Here is a 21,478-nt window from a genome sequence, read left to right as displayed (position 1 = left end):
TGCAATTACATTTAAAAAACATTTGTCCAAGGGAAACTGATTTATAGTACTAATGCAAACCAATCCATAAAATCCAAGGGATGTGGATATGCTGAGTGATATGATTCTTGGGAAAGGTCCATGTTCCCATCATCCAACATTCTTGCAAACCAAATTCCAAAATGACATTCCCTATTTCCTCCATAACTATCGTATGTCAAATCTCCTTTGAGTGCAATGATTCCCTTTGGAGTGGAGCCCCATCGCCATACAAAACCAGCCTAACTCATGAACCTCTATAATTTCCAGTACATTGCTTGCAAATGGTGCATGTTGCTTATATGCATGCCTGCCAGGTGGAGGAGGAAACTATAATTTGATTGTTTTGCACTTGACCACTCATCATGCACTTAACCTGAAATTAATGCTCACCTTCCATGGGGAAAATAATGAAATTTAAAAAAATCAAGATATTCAAAATTGCTTCAAAAATTAAGCAATGAGTCAAAATAAACATGACACAGATACACACCATTCAGATTTTATATAAAATATATAAAAAATAAAAAACCAAAATGATATTTTAATAACATGACCCACATACAGACCATTCAAATTCTATATATAATATATTAATAATAAAAAAACTAAAATGATAATTTAGCTATTTAAAGTGAGTGAGTGGGTACATAGTTCAAATTTGAAAAATACATAAATATCATTTAGTCCAAACTTTCTGTCCACATTAAATCTTCACTGCAGACCTTTGAACCTCTCAAAAGCTTGAGAATGGTTGCAACTTGCTATGCATGATCCAAAGACCAAATAATTAGTATGGATTGCTTGCTCGTTGGTTTGTGTGCTTAGCAGACCAGTTATACATGTCTTCTTGCCTCCAGAAACATGTCAAATAACGTTTTTCTATTGTCGATCTCAAGTTTTTTGTTCTTTCACTGTTGTATTCATCATTTTCCAAGCTGACCTCATAAGGGATCACTCTTGGTTGAGTAGACACCAAAACAACTTGTTTTGGCACTTGTTGGGGCCACCAGGTTGAGGGATGCCCAGTTGTCTTTTGCACATCCTTGATTCTGGAAAGGGACACCTTGGGGGATGTCCATAATGAAAAGGGAGTGTCCCATTTCTTGGTCAAGTACCTTGCAACATGGGAATCCCATGGATGGGTTCCCTAGGTGTAGGATGTGTTCTTGTATAACATTGAATGAAAGATAACATAATGAGTTTCAAAAGAGATAAAATCAAATGTTAAAAGGCCCAAAAGTAAAAATGGGAAACAATTAAAAGAAAGAAGTCCTAAAGGTGTTAAGCATAAGTTTTCTTAGCTCCAAGGCCAAGAAGAATTGGGCAATACGATTCTTATGGTTCGCTGATTGTGTTTCTCAATTCCACTTTGCATGAATGGTATAGTATTGAAGACTTGCTTATGACACCTCTAGTGGTTAAAGTTGTCTGGAAGCTGGACGTAAGAGGTAATGACCCTACAATTAGCATAACAGTGGGAGAAGATTGCCTTTGAGATTTTTTTTTTGCTAATATGACAAACTCGATAAGATTCTAAAAGTAGGACCCCAGGGAAAGGGAACAAATACATCATGTTTAACCCTACTGGAATACTGCTTTGGCTTAAACAGAATAGCATGGAAATGAAAATAATTAAACTGATAGGATGAATAATGAATGTAACTGGTGTTGGCTATTGATTAGAACTCTTATCAGCATTTAGCACAAGCATGTTAACTGTTGTTCAAGTTTCTCATTGTGTTTATCTTTTGGTTCCATTTAACAATTGACTTAATTGGTTTATATAGATATACTATTCCCTAAATCCATTGTGGACGCTCATTCAATTTAATCCCTGTTTTGGAACCTTGTGCAGCATAGGTCCAAAGTCTAGTTCCAGTTCAAGCCAATGTTGGGCTTTCTTAGAGCTCTAGTCAAATCTGTTGTAGATCACAACACAAAGGAATTCAGGAAGCATTTCCTGGTATTTGTGAAACACATTTCTAGTTTTTCAATAAAAATTGTTGATCCAGGTGGATATTGGTGGCCACCTGCCAAGTCCACCTAGACCCCCACCATTGTCCCTCTTGACATTTTCAGTTTCCTTAATTATAGCACAATTTACTATTTTTAGCAGTTTTCGGGTCCTAAACTTCCGGAGCCGTTTTGAGGCCCTAAACGATGTTTTTTGGGAAATCCCGCTTTCTGCGATTTTTTAGATAAAAAATCGTTGTTTGCGTTATAGTCCTCAGAAAGATCTTTTCAACGGGCTATCATGCGCGTAAAACGGAGATCGTATGCCAAATTTACGACCCCGGGAAGTTGATGTACCAATTTACCCAAACGGGGCCCATAGTTTGGCGTTTTCATCTTCTAGGGTTAGGTTTTGGAATGTTAAGGGTTTTCCATTGTTTCTCAATAATAAATAGGCCTTCGAGCCTCATTGTAAAGACAGTTCGGAACAGTTCAGAGGCATGTAGCCGACACATCTCTTCTCAGAGATAAGCTACCATCGCCCTAGCTGGGTCATTTCTATTTGTAAGCATATTTCAGTATTCTCCATTAGTGAAATGAAGTATTATTTCCGCTGCATCTCTGTTTTTATGGTTATCGCATCTCTGTATTTATGGTTATCTCTGTAATCTATTGCGTTCCTGCTTAAATCCGGATCAATTGTTCACATCATTGATGTAAATAGATCCCAACGATTGCAAGGTTAAATGAACTCTTAATCTTGTTTGGTTTTGTGTCATGATTTTCATATTGTTACAACTATATCTACGGTGTGTGGGGACCTTGTGTTATCCAATATATGAAATATCTTTATTGGGCATAATTATGTAGAGTAAGGTATTGATGCATGACCCATCTCCCATGAGAACGAGTCAAAATGATCAATTCATGACTAATCTTCAAGCGAGATGTGTCATGAATTATTAACTTTCTCTACACAGTTGATTCCAAAAATAATAATTTATATTTAGAGGTTCTCTTCAACTTTGGCATTATGATGAATTGGTTGTTATTTTTTATGATTTTTAGGGCTAATGTTTGCAGAAGGTAATCTTCTGTGTTGCTATTTGCCCACTGAAATTCTAATTTTTTTCATTTTCTTCAGTGATTAGGACCAGAATCCAGTTATTTGGAAAGTTTGTTGTCCAATTGTCAATTGGAAGTTGTATACTTAGGGATCTAGCTTGCTAAATTCACAGGGAACCTGTACCACTCACAATTGAGAAAATGAAAATTGCACTAATTATTTCCGCTAAACATTCAAGCTGGTACACTCCATTTTTGGTTTGGCACTTCTGTTAGAAGGTTAGTGTGTTACTTGTATTATTTGTAAGTGTATCATAGTGTGGATTTACTAAAACTAAAGATAGTAACCTGAGTTGTATGCCATAATTATGAATTCATCTTGTTTGTGGTGTCCTAATATGTTTCTTAATGACTTTTTAGCTGGCAGAGTAACTCATATTTAAACCAAAGAAAATTTAGTGTACCAATATATACATTTTAGCTTGTCATTTTTCAACAGTCCACTTTCTCTTGTGAAGATATCTTTGCTTTGAGCATGGGATTTTCTTTATTATTATTTCAATATTTGGTTTCTCTGGATAAATATAATATATTTGCAGTTGCTTCATATTGAAGTGGATAAGGGTCTTCACTATTATCCATGGGGTGTTGGTAGGAACATTATCTAATAAGAAGTTAGGGAAATATCCATTACAACTTGTCAACTACATTATCTATCAATAATAAGCATGGTTATGCATCTTGACATGGATGTCCTTTTGCAGTTTTTCCTATATCAACTATTGAGAGGGCTGAAGTACATACACTCAACAAATATTCTGCATAGAGATTTAAAGTCCAGTAATTTGCTTCTAAATGCAAACTGTGACCGAAAAAATGTGATTTTGGGATTGCACAGACTACTTCAGAAACAGACTTTATGACAGAGTATGTTGTTACTCATTGGTATCATGCACTAGAAACACTATTGAAATGTCCTGGGTATACAGCAGTCATTGATATCTGGTCAGTGGGCTGCATTTTTGTGGAGAACTAAAGCAGGTGCCCTTGTTTCCTGGTAAAGATTATGTTCAACAATTAATGCTCATCACTGAGGTAAATGCTTATTCATTCTTTTTTTTTTACAAAGATGGGCAAGTCTATGCTTAAAACATAAATGATTTGATGTCAATGATAACAATTGAGATACAAATTGAAATGGGCTGCTTTACCTATCTTAAATCATCAAATGATAATTTCTTCTGCATTTGGTTTCTTAATAGTTAATTGGTTCACCAGATGACTCTGATCTTGGCCTTTTACTGAGTGACAATGCTAGAAGATACATCAGGTAACTTCCACAGTTTCCTAAGCGATCTTTTTCTTAGAAATTCCCTAACATGGCTCTAGCAGCTGTAGATTTACTTGGAAAAATGCTTGTATTTGATACAAGAAAACACATTACATGTATTTTACTTGTTTCTCTTATAATTGGCTAGTTATTATTATTTTCAGATGTGTTGTGATAGCATCAGGTTTTTTGCCCCGGAGAAGGGAAGTTCTACACTGAAGATGTGCAATATGATTTTAGTTTTTCTTATCTCATCTTCAACTGAATCATGTTATATGTTATTATTGTGTTGCTCTTTAGTTCAAGAGGCCTTGAGTCACCCTTACTTGCCAAGTCTGCATGACATCAATGATGAAACCAGCTGCCCCAGTCCTTTCAACTTTGATTTGAGTAGCCCTCGTTCACTGAGGTACATATAAAAGAGCTCATTTGGAGGGAATCTCTTAACTTCAACCCAGGCATGATGCAATAGCTGGAGCAGACAGACTTGATATTTATCTTGCAATCCCTCTTTACTAGTTATGTTATTATGTTTCTGCAAGGAAATCCTTCTCTTGGTTTGTTATTGCCTTCTGAAGGTTTGCAGAACATTGTGTAGGTGTGCAAACTTATTTTATTAGAGTCAGGTTTGCTTTTATTCTTTGAAGGTCTGGTAAAAGAAAAGGAATTGATGGATATGCTTACATATCGATTGGGGAAATTGTGTATTCCTAATCTGAGCTAGCTATTGGCCTCTACTTTATTATCATTGGACATTAAAATGTAATTGGGAAACTTAATAATCTAAAGTAAACACCAAAGGAATTTCTAAGTTTTGTCTTGCAAACATGATTTCATACATTTGGATTTCCAAGTGTGACAGATTACTTGAAAATGGTGCCATCTTTGGTACTAATAACATTTCTTGGTATTTTGTACACCACACTCTTGAAAAATTATATAATCTAGGAGTTATATCCATAACTGGAAATTTGGAATAGGGAGTTGGTCGTATGGCTGAAAATTTTGATAATATTTGATTTGGGAGTTGATCGCAGGAGTTAGAGGTCACTTTATTGTGCTCTTCTTTATTGCAATGTATACCTTGGTCTTGATGTCCTGTAATTAATTCCTTAACCAATGTCTGATTTATGGTGTAGAATTCTCAGTTAATTGGTGGAAATGAACAAAGAAGATTGTTTATGAAAGATATGCCAACACATTTTTAATGGTTTTGATTGTTTAGAACAGTTTTAGTACTACTGTAATGGGAAGGCAAGGAAATTTAGGGTCCTTGGTGGTTTTTGTCAATGATGTTCATGAAACTGAGAAGGTATGAAAATGTTGAGGTCATCAATGGTAGTGTTTGTTGGACACCTAATCCTCAATGGGTTAGTGTGGAAGCCGAATAGACAAAAGGAGTCCAAGAGACCTTGGGATGTGGAACACAATGGTCAAACCATGTACTATAAATGTATATTAGTTGTTAATAAAAATGTATTCTCATGTTTTATGTTTCAGATTTTGTCTTTGCCATGTGTGTGTTTAACATGGTATTAGAGCCATGATGTGTGGCCTTCTCCACTGGGTGTTTTGCCATTGTGCACTATTTTAATTGTCCTCTCTGCCTTTTACACTGTCCTTCCTGTAGAAATGTTACATTTACCTCATAGTGAATCTTGTCAGCAATATTGTAGTCATGACTTTCTGCCCATATTCTGCATTTTTGCAGCCTGACATATCTAACCTTTGCATCTGTCCCTTTAGGAGCAACTGAAATATTTCTTTGCAAAAAAAATCTGCATACGTTATGTTTCTGGTGTCAGTACAATCACTCAGGCCAAAATGCCTCCACAATTCCTGGGTTATCAATGCTCCCATATATGTTTTATGCTGCCCATATATTTACACTCAGTATTTGCTATCAGTGTTTAACACAGCTTCGTTGTTTAACGCTGCTCCAATAGAGGTATATACCAGCGTTGTCCATATTCATTTAAACATTTACACTGCTCACCTCTGCCATTTCAAAATGACTGCTACCTATCAGTGATGGCTTTAGACTACCACCTTCTAACTCCTGGCAAGTGCCCCATGCCCGGGATATGTTTTTAGAAGTGCTCGGTTTTGAATCTCAGGAATGACTACAACTCTGTATAGTTGTTTTATAGCACCTGCATCTGATAACTGAGAACTACCTGGCCTGACGTTTTAATAGCCTCTATAAATAAACGGAGGTTTTAGGAACAAACCCAATATGAAAGAGTGAACATCCATGCTTAGGGTCCATCATTGCAGATGTTAGTGTCCATCCCACTCATGCAAAGACTTCAGGTGAGGTTTGGAGCATTTGAATCACTCGAATAACAGTTCCAATACTCAACAAGAAGATGCTTTGTACATCATATTTTCACATGGTGTTGATGGACGAAGGACGAGTTTGATATCACATTCCATCAGCTGATGCACCATATCTTGAAGCCACTCGAATGTCAACTCAGACTGTTTGTTGAGTTCCTGACGTAGATCTAGATAAATCCTGAACCATTCACCTAACATTCGGTGCACGTAGGCTTGAATCGTTCACCATGGAACTAGATACTTCTCACAAAGATCAAAGTATTTCAACACCTGAGCTTCCTGATTAAATGGATTTTTAAGTTCATGTTCAGTATGCTTCACTCTCATATTTTTCTAGCACCTCTTTTGCCTCGGAGCTTGAATTATCTTCCCAGCCTGTGGTTGATCGAACTAAAGGTTTGTCCTCTGAGCCCACACCTATCCACTCTGTTGTCTCATTCCCAAATACTACGCTGTCTCTCTAAAAACAGATTCTAGTCTATGCAATTACTGTGTGAACCATGCCGCTGTTCTGGGTATTAGAAATTTAATGCAAATCGCTATAGATGCCGACGTATTTTTGGGCTTTTGACACATTGATATAACATGATGTTGATCTAGTTGAATTGAAGTGAACTGGTTTCATCAAGGACTATGCCTTAATTGAGTATTAAAAATTTAAGGAGGCTCAGGTTGCAATAACGAATATTAATGGAGCAAAATTATTGACTGAAAACATATCTGTTGATTGGGCCTTCGGCAATGGTCCATTTAGACACAAAACTGTTTTTCGGAGGTCACCGCCTGGGGGTCATCACTCAAGGAGTCATGTCAGGAGAAGATACTGAACAGTGAGATCTATAACAGCTGGTAGTTGATTTGAGTTATTACTAGTCTGTGCATGACTCATTGAGTTGGTTTGAGTTGGTTTTGGTATTTGGTATGTATTATTTCATAACACATATTATCAACCTGTTAATCTGTACTAAAGGATGATGTAATTAAAGCACTTTTAACAGTTATGCGTTGAGGTTGAGACCCTTCATCTGTGAGTGTGGCATGAAAGAAAATCTATCTTTCAGAAACCGCTGCACTTCATATTTCCCTTAATTCTTGTACAGTTGTAATTGCTTATTTATATATTAGCAAATGTTAAGCGCTATATATACCTCAGTTCAGTGCATTGTATAGTTCTGTAGTCTGGGGTATTGACATTTGTTGTCCAGTTGAATTTGCTAACCAGTCATATCAGAATTATATTTTCTCCCATTAAGAGTAAAATTTTGCAGCAGAAGTTTTTGTTACAGCATGCATCAAATGTATTAGCAGTTCATTTCAGTCTCCGTATGATGTCTCCTTCAAGAAATTCATTTCAATCACCGTGTGTTGGAATAATGTTGTATTGAACTATTGATGCGTTGAACCCATGACCATTGTGCAAATAATTTGAGACATGCGATATGCTTCAGTGATCTGACACAGAAGGGTCTAATGAGAAGATTGCTTTAATTGTTGGGGTGATATCAGTGTTATATGCACCCTATTGTCTGCTATTTGTTTGCAACAACAATTCATATTTATGAGTGTTTTACTTGTTGTTTTCAGCATCGCAATATAGTACAGGACAAACACATGTATAAATTCCAGAGTGCGCTAGCTTGAAGTGCTTTCAATTTCCTTCAAATACTCGAAATATGAAGCCATAAATTGAGGAACGGAATTATTTCAAAGGGGACAAGATTGTTTTATATCGACGGTGCTGCAAGTGTCTACATATTTCTTTCTAGAGAATTCAAGTGCTTAAAATTATTGTCATTATTCTGCATTTTTCTTGGCACTCTTGAACTAGAGAAAATGGGGAAAACTTATAAAGTATTAGAGTTTTTGAAAATTCTGATACAGTCTACTACTAATGACACAGTAAAGATAAACAAATACTCTCTGGTTGACATTAGAATTTGTTTGCAAAATGCACAAGAGAAGATAGAATTTTTGCAGCTCGAAACTCAGCTACAACAAGAAGAATTAAAACAGAGGAGTCATCATTCTGAACATATTTCTGTTCAGAAGATTGAAATAGAATCCCATAAAGGAAATTGTACATGCAGATGTAGAAACTAAGTTTTCACTTCCAAAGCCCATCATCAGACCTTGGGAACAGCTTGTCCATAACAAGCACAGAACCAGTCTTGGATATGACAAGGACTTGTCCTTTCATATTCTAGACTACTCCAAACCAATCCAATTTCAAAGTGCTAGATTCATTCATGACAGTTCACCACAAGTTGTTCCAGATTCTACTTCACTTCCACAGCAACAACAACAGATTGTGAAATTCCAACACTGTGACCAAGTTGGCCATTTGAAAGATCACTATTTTGATCTTCATCCATGTAAGCACTGTCATAAAACCACCCATTCTTCACACAGATGCTTCAGAAACAAACATCCTGCAAGAACAAAGATTCATCTTGGATGGATCATCTCTTGGAAATGGGCATCAACAACCAAGAAGATATTCCAATCACATGTTAGAACTTGTTCTAGAGTATTGAACAGTCTTGTAGTTGAGTTGTCTCCATCATCTCACCTTGTATCTGACAAGGGGGGAAATGATGGTCATCTACAAGCTTTAAAGTCACATCAAGCGAGCCTGAGCCACAACCTGCCACACCAGTTTCAGAGTTGTAGCCAGAGGCAAAGATGCCCCTGAGCATGCCTTCAGTTGGTAATTTGGGACACTTCCTCTAGCAAAAGACTTCAGCTTCTTGTCAGTTTTGGAAGAATTCTAGGAACGAAATTGAGAACACATCCTCTAGCAGAAGGCTTCATCTTTTTGCCAATTTTGGAAGAGTTCCAGGAATTTCATTAAGCATTCCAAAGTTGTTGGTCATCCTTAAACCATCATAGGTTGAGACTTCCCTTTTCACGTTGAAGTTCTCCCTTTTATGCAGGGTGAAACCTCCCTTTCATGGTTGAAGGTTTCCCTGTTCAAAACAATAGGAGCACTTCCTCTAGCAGAAGACTTCAGCTTCTTGCCAATTTTGGAAGAGTTTCAGGAATTTCACTAAGCTTTCCATTGTTGGTGGTCATCCTTAAACCACCACCCTTTATACCAACATTTCAGAGAGAACATTCAGCCTAGTGCTGCCATGCATTTTTGCACATTTTGTATTACAACTCTCTTCTTGGACTCATACATAACCCTTCAGATTAAGGGGGGGAATGTTAGACACCTAATCCTCAATGGGTTAGTGTGGAAGCCGAATAGACAAAAGGAGTCCAAGAGACCTTGGGATGTGGAACCCAATGGTCAAACCATGTACCATAAATGTATATCAGTTGTTAATAAAAATGTATTCTCATGTTTTATCTTTCAGATTTTGTCTTTGCCATGTGTATGTTTAACAGTGTTACAAAAAAACCAGGATCTCAACATGCCAACTCTGATGAAAATATTTATAAAAGCAGGGAAATCATGGAAAAACACATAAATAATGAATTTGTGCTATTAAAATGCCACTGGAGGTGCTTGTAAAATGAAGTAAGATTTTCTGAAAGTTATTTACTTTGTACAAATTGTCTACTTTTAACAGTATGGATTGTGTTGATAAAATGTAGTGTAGATCCTATATTTGTTCACCAATCTAAGATTTTGATGCTGGTGCTGGTTATTGAAGTACTGAAAGGATGCTTCAAGTGAGAATCTTGAATTTTCAACAAGGGATTATAGAGCATTTGAGGGTGTGCAGTCACTCTCTGTCTTGTGTGTACAATGCACATTCATTGGAACAACCTAAGATGAGTACACATGTGAAATCTTCATGAGTGGAGATTACAGATTACTTTGAAGTCAGTAGAGTACAAATAATATAGATAGATCCAAGATAACCGGAGGTGTGATATGAATTATGCTAATTGGAATTTAACAACCATTTTTTTAATTCTTCCTTTTTCTTTAATCAATGCTTTTACTTGGAAATAAGTGGTTTTTTTGTCCTATGATTTTATTTGATATTTTTGGCAACCATTTCTTGCATTATGATTCAGAACTTTTAGTCTTTGTTGCTTTTTAATGCTAGATGATTTTTGGCAACTCTGTCTATAAAATGTAGCATGGACAACTGCGAGTGTAAATGAAGTTTACTTCTCACATTTGATAAATTGGATGCGTTATGAATTTCAGTGTCAAATTTGCAAAGACCTGATAAAGAATGACCTTCAACTTTAGATTGTATGAGAAGGGATGTTAATAATGAACTTTGTGTTGATGTTAGTTGCCATTGGCACTGGTAAGACAAATGATTATTTTATTTTGAGGTAGGTCCCTTATTTATATGATAACAGACTATCTATAATGCCTCCTGTTAATATGTTGTCTTGATGTAAATGGGAAAAGTTATGTGCTTGTATTAACTTGCAGACATCGACATACTTGTGATGGGGAGTACATAATGATAGCTGAACCGCCAAGGTACCAAAACAAAGGAAAACATGCTAAAAGCACTGGCAGGTAAATAATAGCTTTTGTTGTCTAGATTCATCTAATATTAATTGAAAGAATGCAAAGTCTTTTTTTTTAACCTAAGTCGCATGAAACTTGGAATTGGGTATGGGTTGCTGAAACGAGAATGTTTTGAATGTGTGACCCCAAACAGGTTGTGTGCACAGATACATATATTACAAGAAAATAAGAATGATACACATCAATAACAATCAGGCAATAACAAACACCGAAAGGAGGAGATACAATCATTTTTCTTTTGGTGGGGATCAGGTTAGTAGCCTTGGAAGCAGAATTGACAGAAATGACAAGAGAAATTCAAACTCTGTGCAGGTTCTTTAGGTCTAGTGATGTTGGTCTTGGGTATTTAGCAGTTTAGCGTAGTAGAGAAGCAAAACAAGCTAGGAGAGATGGCATTGGCATTGTCTCTCACACAGATAACAATGGAGGGTCTTTTTGCAACATAAAGAATCTAGATAATGGAAATAAGTTTGTGGTGAATGAAGTAGGCGAAGATGGCATGTGAAACAAGCTCTCAAAGACACAGAAACTGGCAAGAAGCTAACCATGGAGGAGTTTGAGAGAGCTGTTGGGAATTCTCCTATTGTCCAGGAAATCATGTTGTGGGAAAATGTGGAACATGCAGAGGAGAAAGAGGATCCTGACTCAAATGGAAGGGCTTAGTTTCAAGTCCAAAAAGAAAGGGGGTTGGTTAAAAACTATCAAGGTTATTTTCCACACAATTTGGGGGACCAAATATAAGAAGAGAAGTGATGAGAGGGGCACTTCTTTCGAAAAGGGGGGAAGGAGATCTAGTTTTGCTACAGATGATAGTCAGAATATTCTCCTGTATATTCCACAACAGATGAAAGTGCGTCAATATGGAAATTCTTGCAAGGAATTAACAGTACTTTACATGCATCAAGAAATCCAAGCTCATCATGGCTGTATTTGGACGATGAAGTTCAACGTGGATGGTCATTATGTTACTAGAGTTGGTCAAGACCCTGTTATTTATGTGTGGACACTAGAAGGTGATAGAATCAGACCGCAAATTTGCTGCATCTGCCAATAAACCAGATGATAGTGCCTCCAATGCCCTATTTTACAATCAATGGTTCACCAGAATTGGTTTCCTTGAATATTGAAAACCTCGTAGATAAAATGAAAAGAGGAAAGGCCACCTCTGGTAGAAAGAGATCGATAATGGACTGTGCTTTGCTGCTGGAAAGTGTATTCTTGCTTTCGGAAAAACCAGTTTGTTCTTTTGAAGGTCATTTGGATGATGTCTTGGACCTTTCATCGCCCCATAGTCATGTTATGATGTCCCAGAAAAATAGAAAATTGTATGAAGCCATGCAGGAACTGTGTGTATTCTCATCTTCTTATGTAAATAGCATTATGATATTAGATCAGCCATAGAAATGTGGCGAGTTTGTGTTTGTTAGAAGAGATTTTTAACTAATTGTATGCCTATGGACATCTTAGCTGTTTCTGAAATTAGCTATGATGTTGGCTGTTGTTTGTGCCCTGAGGAAGCTTCCACCAGGACACTGCTGAAAAATGACAAAGAACTTCCCCATTAGGCCAAAAACCTGTTTAAAATGGTTGAGTTCCATTGCCACCTTGTCCGTCCAGTGCATGGTATTGTATTTTCTAGGACAAGTTGGTCATGACAACTATTTTATTAGTTAAACCTAAGTGTTTCATTTAATGAATGTCCAAAACAAACAGGACATGAATGAGAAATCCATATAGGGTAAATATAATGTATTGAATATATAGATGAGGGAGAAACTTGGGTTGGTGGAGAGCAATTGTCTTGCGAAAAGTAAGGGTTAGTTTTGTAACTTGTTTCCATGGATCTTTTCACCTTCAACAGATACAACAACCTACATCAGATCCAACTGTCATGGCTCCTGTGTGTGGCAGAGGTGTTTGTAGTGACAACACAGCTCTGGTCAAGGATCAAGAGAGGTGCAACAGTCTTATAGAGTGTGATCAATCATAGGAGTATATACACTAACCTTAGGAGCAGTGTTATCCTTAGCATAGTGGCTATTTTAGTGTGTTGTTCCAGAGTTAGTTGTGTTCTTTTGTTAAGCTTTAGTCAACTGTTGTTCTAGATTTGGATTAGGCACTAACCTTAGGAACAGTATTATCTTTAGCGTAGTAGATACCTTAGTGTGATCCCTTAATTCAGTTAATGACTACCATGCAACTGAGGTTCATACCGAAGTTGTGACAGCTCACAACCTTAGGATGGGTTTTTTGGAGCTTCTAGAAGCCAAGTGGTTGTGACTTCTGGAAATGCCCAATATCCTAAGGCTGAAAACCCATCCTTGCATACTAATACCACCCTGCTCATGAGACATAGCACCACCTACAACAAAATTCCAAGGCACTTCTACTGAAATTGTGACCTATGGCAGGATTTATGAATCTTTTCTCCAGTTGGAGGTCAGTTGGACCGTGTACATTCAGTTGAATGAAATAGAATTAAGGCACGTTGCGTAGTCTTTTTTTTTCCCATCTCTTGGACTAACGTGTGAACTACTGAATCATCTAGTACAAATTTTCCTCCAGAAGTTGTGAAAGGTGTGAACCCAACCACTACTCTTTATCAAGTTATTACTTATTGGTGGTGGTGTTGTTGTTAGAGTGCACATGGTAAATTACCAAGTGTTCATTAAAAGGTGTCAAAATATATTCAGAGTTGAGTTTCAAAGGTCTATGCAATCTTCAAAATGCATGAAAAATTGAGAAATATCATGGAAAAGTTGGGGATATCAATTCAATATATATTTGTCTAGGCTTAAAGTGTCCAGATTGCCTTCTCACTGTGACTTGATAGACATCAATAGTAACATTATACCCAGATTTAGGTTTTTGTTTATTATATGCTAAGTGGCCATTGTCATGAAGGTCAGGAGTTTTCAAAGTGCCATCCACTTCTTCTTCTTTAAGTTTGAAAGCTTCAAGTGAGATGCGCCCCAGATAATAGATGATCTTTTTAAAACATCTGTCTTGTTCACAACTTTGATTGTGAACAAGACTGTAATACTGTCATCAACATATCATCACGACTACTGGACTTGTAATGATATCATGCATTATGTTGAACTGAAAAGGGAACAAAAATGATGTTGAGTTGCATTTGCTGAGATGTCATAGAAGGGGCAGTGTCATACATAGAAGGACTGATGCTGCATATGGCTAAAAATATTTACAGGGTTCTATCCTTGATAGCTGTAGGTCTATATACTTTCAGGAATACCATTATTACTTGAGAGTTACATAATTGAAACTTTTCAATAGAAGGTGGATTGATTCTTGAATCAGATGCTTCCAGATGCTTTCATTTCTTGATGCCCATAGCTGCTATAAGATAGGAAATCTCCATAAGATGGCTCATCTGATATTGGGCTGATTATGTCAATGGACAGAAACATATATATCATCATCATTTGTCCCAGTAGTATGTACAGATGTAATAATCCCCCTCTTTTTTTGTTTATTTGAGCTGTTGCCTGAGACTGAAGGACAAAGTGATGAGACCTTACTAATGATTCAAATATCATAATTTTGGTCACTGTCAAGTAGCACAATCCTCCATATTCTGCATATGAACTTCTGTAAGTGAATCATCACTGCTCAAGATATATTCCAATGATCATTCCTATACATCTCTATCTCTCATAATTGTCAATTTATATAATCTCCACTAAATAACAACTTTTTCGTGAATCAAGCATCTAACATATTTTTAAGCTCAACAACATCAATTATGCTACTAGGATGGAGTAGCACAAAACTAAGATACTGTCAAGAAGATAAATGTGTTTTCATAAGGTGTTGTTATATAAAGTTTGCAAGCCTTTACTGCTAGACTGATCAACTTGCTTCAACAACACTGAATTCACGATGTCATAACCACACTAGTGAAAAGACCAAGGCTTCTCTATGCTACTGTTGTTGTCTTATGAATTGGATTCTGTATTCAATCTGCCCGTCACTATAGCTGCCTTCAGGAGATCTCTCAAGACTGCTACAAGATTCCATCATACATAGCTCTTGTGCCTCAGGTCTGTGGATTACCGATGTTCTGCTTTATGTCCTTTGGTTCTCTGTTCAGATTAAAATCATAATGGACATTATTCTTAAAGAGCTATAAGACTGTCATCCTTGAGGAGGGATGAGGACATATATGTATGAATTTTATGAATCCTTAAAAATGTCTTCTCTGATGCTCAAGTGCTAATAATAAAAAACTGATGGAGTGTTTCTTCGACATAGTTGTAAAATAGATGTAGCATTATTTCTTTTGCTAAACCATATGATCTTTCAGAAGTTGATCATTGAAGTAGAGCTCCCTTACAAATTTGTTTTGATATCAGCTCAAGAATTTATGTTGGAGTTATGCATCCTTTCTCTGAGACATATCTTTATGCCAATTAAAGATCTAGTGTTGTCTCTATTGGATTTCTTATTTTCAATTTTTAGATTAGACCATAGAGAGTAAGCTTCATGATCTATGCAGGGTTGTGATGGTGTTTGATATACCAGGGAATCCAAGCTCACTGTCACAGGGATCCTAGCTTTCTACAAATCTTCAATATGTCACAGGACTCAATGTAAATATGAAAAGACTGATCATAGGAATATTCCCATCAACATAATTCATGCTTCGACCATGGCACAATCAGTGGATTAGTGGACCAAGAAACTCGTCCCTTGATCAATGCATGACCAAGTAATTTGATTATTATGTCTGCATTACAAAACCATGTATTTTTATTCTTTTGGCTTCGGTGCATGTAGGAGTTCCTTCTACAACTCAAGATTTCTTTAATCGAGATTCTCAGAAAAGAACTTCAATTGTTCTTGAACAGAGGCCACTAACCAAATGAATAAACATAGAAAAAAATATCACTTCAGACTAGAAATACTCCAAATTGTTTGGTGTATAGAGGCCAAGTGGTTTTGTACAACACAAATGCCTAGCACTTCGCCCTTTCTTATGAAGCTCCAGACCGCAGATCTGATCCTTAGTGGGTCGCAGATCTGAACTGCAAAGAGACACAAATATGCATGTGAAAAGTTATAACCGCCATAAAAAAAACTTACTCAACAAATATCGTTAGTAGGAGTTAACTACTGAGTGGTGTGTCACTGTCACTGCAAAAATTTAGTGAAACCCCTAGAAGCAAAACACATGTGACAGATAAGAGCCCATCCAATATAAAAATATTTTGGACAATCCTCGCAGAAAACATATTTGTCACTTCCTCCTGGAAACCCTAATTTTTCCTAGTGGTTACTTGATTGGCCACCAAACCTGACCATCAAATCTCGCTTTCTTTAGAATATTTGGATCATAAATAGAAACACCACAGGAAGCATATTCGTTACTGGATTTCCATGGAATGTTTACCTTAGCACAAAATGACTGTGAATCTGTAAAACCCTTCGTTGTATAATCACAGTGGCCTCAGTTTGTCGTAGATCACTTCAGAATGGGCAAGCTCTGTCATAGAATTACTCCAGGCACCAAATAATAAGATGACTCATAGTATCTTCACCGAAATTTGGTACCACGAGATCTTGATCTGGATAGAATATCTCCAAGAACTCGTATGCGCCATATCTCAGTGAGATGATTGCCTCTAATGACTTAGACAAGAATTAGATCTGCAACTTGAAAGAAAAAGTTCAGACTCTTGCTTGGGCTTGTCCTCACTAGCTCTAATACCATGTTAAATTTATGACATGTTTTTTTTATTAGGATAGATTCTTCACAGTTCCATATTAGCCCATTTCTTAATTCAACTATCATATTAACACTTTCTGAAGAGAGAACATAATAGATGATGAAGACAAGCCAAGACAAGAGAACACAATAATATGGCACAAGCCAGGGAAAAATCCCCCAAGACGGGGAAAACCCTTGATCAAATATTCTTATTATTAATGTCAATTGTTTAGCAAAGAGAGAGAGTGTACAATAGAACAAAGTGAAACAGACTTGCCAATTTGAAAGTCCAACCTTAGACAAGAAAGTGGCTCAATGTCTGCAACTCCAACACTATGTCAAGATAGGTTGCTCGTGATTTGGTTAGGGCTGCATATTATATGTTGTTGTCTCACTCAATTAACCCAACATACATCCATTCCACTACAATTGACCTAGGCACATAAGGAGATTCCTTTCGCTGGCACTTGGGGCTGACTTAGATCCAACATAAGCTGCTTTTGGTTCTTTGGACTAGTATCTGCGATCCTTGCTGAGACAATAGATCAGGAGAGTGGTCTTAAAAGATAAGAGATTCTTTCTTAGGATGATCACAAACTGTCCCACAAATCATTACACAATTCAGCCTCATGTTCTGGTCGTTGATTTTATCCTGCAATTATAAGAGTATTCCCTTCAGTCCAACGACTGTCTCTCATGAGTATCTCGACCCGTGACAAGAAAGAAAGCACAAAACATAAACCCTTTTGACGTCCTTCTGAACTCGATTGCCTCAGACTTGATTTTAGACATTTGATGATGCAAATGAAGATGGAGGACGCCTCTATATATATGACAATTTGTCCTTATGAAGGTGAAACCGACCTTGACATTTGGAGGCAAATTTGAATTTCAAATTTTCAATTTTCCCGCTTTAATAAAGTCATGACTTGTAGGATTTCTTTTAAATAAATAAATATTTTCCCTTATCCAAATTTGGTGTTCTATAGGTCGATTTTGGTCCTCTCGAAAAGAGGAATTCAATGCCACAATTATCTTCCTCAAAGGACTTGTCCAAAGTGGGATTTGGCCCTAGTTGCCAATTTTAACAAAGTCAGATGCCAAATTTGTTCCATTTTAATTGATACACATGACAAAAAGGGACATGTGACACATATCCTCCACATGGGGTGTAGAGTGTACAACTCCATGCAATGAAGGGAGAATGGAAAAGTGCATTGTGATTTTGGTTTTGTAGCCTTAACTGCATATGCAATCACAACCCCTACAAACTTAACCTAACAGGGTATCAAACTGAATGCTTCAACCCTTGTAAAGTTCAATTCAGATGATATAGAAGTTTGGAAGCATGCCATACTAATGTGGTGATCCATTTGCTCTCCTAATACTTTGTATTTCTATTATTCTTTGAGTTTAGTATAGATCTGAGAGTTTGAAATTACTAGACTGCAAAGATTTCTCAAGGTTTTAGCTTTCTTTTCCTTTCATGTGTATTATATATAAATTGTACTCACACGCGATTGTGTTTAATTTCATTTTGCTTGCAGTTTCGAACGCCCAAGGTGATTTACAAGAAATATGTAGGCCTCTTTTTCTCCATGTGTGTGGAAATCACTGATAATGAACTAGCTTAGTTGGAGAGCATTCATTTATTTGTTGACATATTAGATATAATGATATTTCCCATCTAGCAGGTAAAATGGCTTATGACATTTGGATTAGTTTTCTTTTTTTTTCTAAATAATTTCTCTTTGTATTATGTTAAGTTATCATCTAATAAATTGAAATTTTGCAATAATGATGCTTAATTTTTTTTCCATAAAGTGAATGCTTAGGCTAAATCTAAAGCATTAAAAATTTCACCTAGACTCTTATCCTCATGAACTCCCTAACCAGCTTGAAGATCTTGCTTCCAGTATCTATTGATTTTGACCTTCATTAGGCTACTATTGAGGAATATAACAACATCCTTGATAGTACCATCATGTTTTATATCAGTGCATCATGTTGGAGAACTGAATTGTATTGCAATACTACATTAGATATTTAGCTTTCTTTTTTGACATGGATATAGTCCTTTGTATCTATAACAAAGTCCTAGAGAACTACTATCAATTATTACTATTAGGGAATTAACATTGGAATCCATGACCACAAGCACTAAGAATCTAGTCCTCAATCATCAATGTGCTATATTATTTCCACTTGTGTCATCATTACCCCTCATACTGCATGAGGATTGTATGTGTGATTTTTATTAAACATTACAGGGATTTGCAGGATGATAAGTTTATGAGAAGTGATTACTTGGAGATGGTAATTCCATTAGGTTGCTTTAGTATTTTGGATTGGATGAGATTATTTTATCCCTTTTGGATCAATGGTAATGGCTTATCTGTTGGTTTTTTATTCTGGGTGGCATATCTATGGTTGATGGATTAGTATGCTATTGAATATTTCGTTATGGTGCTTAAATTTTCTTCATGTGACTATTCTTAGCATCATGATGTTGTTATTGGTAAGTTGCTTATTATGTTTAGAGAGTACTACACCTATGCTTGTGTATGATGGGTCTAATTCCCCAAGGGATTGGCTATGGTGGTGATGATAAATCATTGGTTGATTTATTAGGAGGGCACACTTCACATGTTATGTTGCTAATCATCACTTGAAACTTGGTGAGACCTAGGTGGGGTGATATTTGATCAGTTTGTTTGTTGAGGTTCCCTATAACTTATTGATATATTTCCTATGGTCATCACATGTTGGCAAGGATCCGATCACATTTGAGGAAAGTATTTGACACATTCCCCTTTGCTCTCTTGATTTATTATTGGGGTTGTATTGGCACATGTGAAAATAACATATTATTATTTTGGTGAAGGCAGTCCCTTTTTATACCATGGTGGGCACATACTTTACAACTTGTACTATATCTTGCACATTATATGGTATAGTCCTACCCTTGTTTTGAGCTTCCCATACATATGGTTGGCCACACTCTTTATCCATGACACATTTGTTTACATAGAAACAATATCATATTCATTGGGGTTGTACATCACTATTTCATGGAGTCGTGGGTAAACATGCCTAGCCCATGAGTTATGAAGGATACACTATTTATCACATGGTTTGTTCACCTTTTAATATTATGGCGCTGCCATTGTGATGTCATGGGTCCAAATGTTCACATATTGTCATAGTGGTGGATGCATATAGTATGCTATGGAGTTGTTTTTATTTCTTGGCACATGGATCCATCATGTGATAGTTGTTCATGTGAATGGAGCTATGTCTTTGAGTTGTGGCTTGACACATTACTTAGCCCATGACCTTTAAGGAGGACGCGTGACACTTTAATTTAATGGAGTTGGATTTTTATTATGTTGACTCATTGAGCCTGCATAATGATTGATTAATCTGTCGCATGTATTGGGTGTATCACATGAATCTGCCTTGATTGGATCCATTGTTTGGTTGGAGTTTTGGGTCCTTCTTCACACTCAAGTGAGTTGCTATATTATTTTAGCATTATTGGCTTGTCTAATGGATTTGGTTATATAAGAACATTTTTGAATTTGTTTTTCTTGGATATTTTATTAATTATTCTAGGAGAAATATGTGGATCTCAACAACTTACAGTTATTTCTAGTAAGGAAGTTGTTGAGGGAGTTATTTTATTGTATTCCTTGGAGAACTAATTGATCTAAGAAAATGGTTACTTATTTATGTTGAGATGTTCTTGAAAGTTAAATATTAAGTTTCTAAGGTGTTCTTATCTATGGTGACATTTTATTTGCTTTGTTTATACAGGTTGTTTGGTCACCTACTAGCCACTATCGCCCAACTAAACAAAACTTGTTCGAGTTTCTTGCTTTTCCGAAAAAATGGCATTGATATTGCTGATGTTGAAGTATATGTCGTATAAATCTTTTATAGTCTAATTTATTTTATATTTTGGTGTTCATTTTATTTCATGCCTTATAATTTGAATTGTATCTTCTTTCATTTTCAGAGGAGGAATTCATTATTAATGGTTAAAAGCAAGAATTAAAGAAAGAGGAGAAAAGCAACATTGGAGCGACGAATGTAGAAAAAGAGAGAGAAGAGAATTGGTCTAGTGACACTCTTAACGCCAATATCCTGCATCAGATCCAAACTGATGGTCAAGTCTTCTAAATTTCTGAATTCACTTGCAATGCCTTGGAAACACAATGTTAATTTTTTGAAGTGATGAAACAATATTTCATGTGTAAATTGTAGTCCTACCAATATTGAGTTGGAAATTCATATTGTAATACTTGACATTTCATATAATATAATTTATGTGGTTGAAATTATTGATAGTTGTACTTGACATTATTTAGTATTGTCATTAACACATGTAACTTTGCATTTTCATATTAGATGAACATGTACATTGTATGACATTTTTTTAATTTAGTCGCAAAATCATACTAATTAATTTATGTTGATTGATAATGAACACAAAATTAATCTAAAACCACTAAATTAGTATTTTATATTGATT

At 36.1% G+C, this 21,478-nt stretch overlaps 1 long non-coding RNA gene and 1 pseudogene across 5 annotated transcripts; both read left to right on the top strand.

Annotated features, from left to right (window-relative positions):
- Nucleotides 1-3,785: 3,785 nt before the first annotated feature.
- LOC149203881 (mitogen-activated protein kinase 11 pseudogene) lies at nt 3,786-5,632 on the top strand (annotated as a pseudogene).
- Nucleotides 5,633-10,940: 5,308 nt separating this feature from the next.
- On the top strand, nt 10,941-21,275 carry LOC149203880 (uncharacterized). 5 transcript variants are annotated; one of them, XR_016253648.1, is made up of 5 exons: nt 10,943-10,980; nt 11,112-11,201; nt 11,347-11,465; nt 20,761-20,860; nt 20,963-21,275. It is a non-coding gene; the product is annotated as an uncharacterized LOC149203880 (long non-coding RNA). The 5 variants fall into 5 exon arrangements; XR_016253650.1 differs by lacking the exon at nt 11,347-11,465 and having other exon boundaries at nt 10,941-10,980; XR_016253647.1 differs by lacking the exon at nt 10,943-10,980 and having other exon boundaries at nt 10,989-11,201.
- The last annotated feature ends 203 nt before the right edge of the window (nt 21,276-21,478 follow it).

The sequence above is a fragment of the Pinus tabuliformis genome, chromosome 2_1, assembly GCF_031772625.1.
Source record: "Pinus tabuliformis cultivar Carrire ecotype Pingquan chromosome 2_1, CPIR1, whole genome shotgun sequence".
In the NCBI taxonomy this organism is placed as follows: domain Eukaryota; kingdom Viridiplantae; phylum Streptophyta; class Pinopsida; order Pinales; family Pinaceae; genus Pinus; species Pinus tabuliformis.
This window is presented reverse-complemented; position numbering and strand designations above follow the sequence as displayed.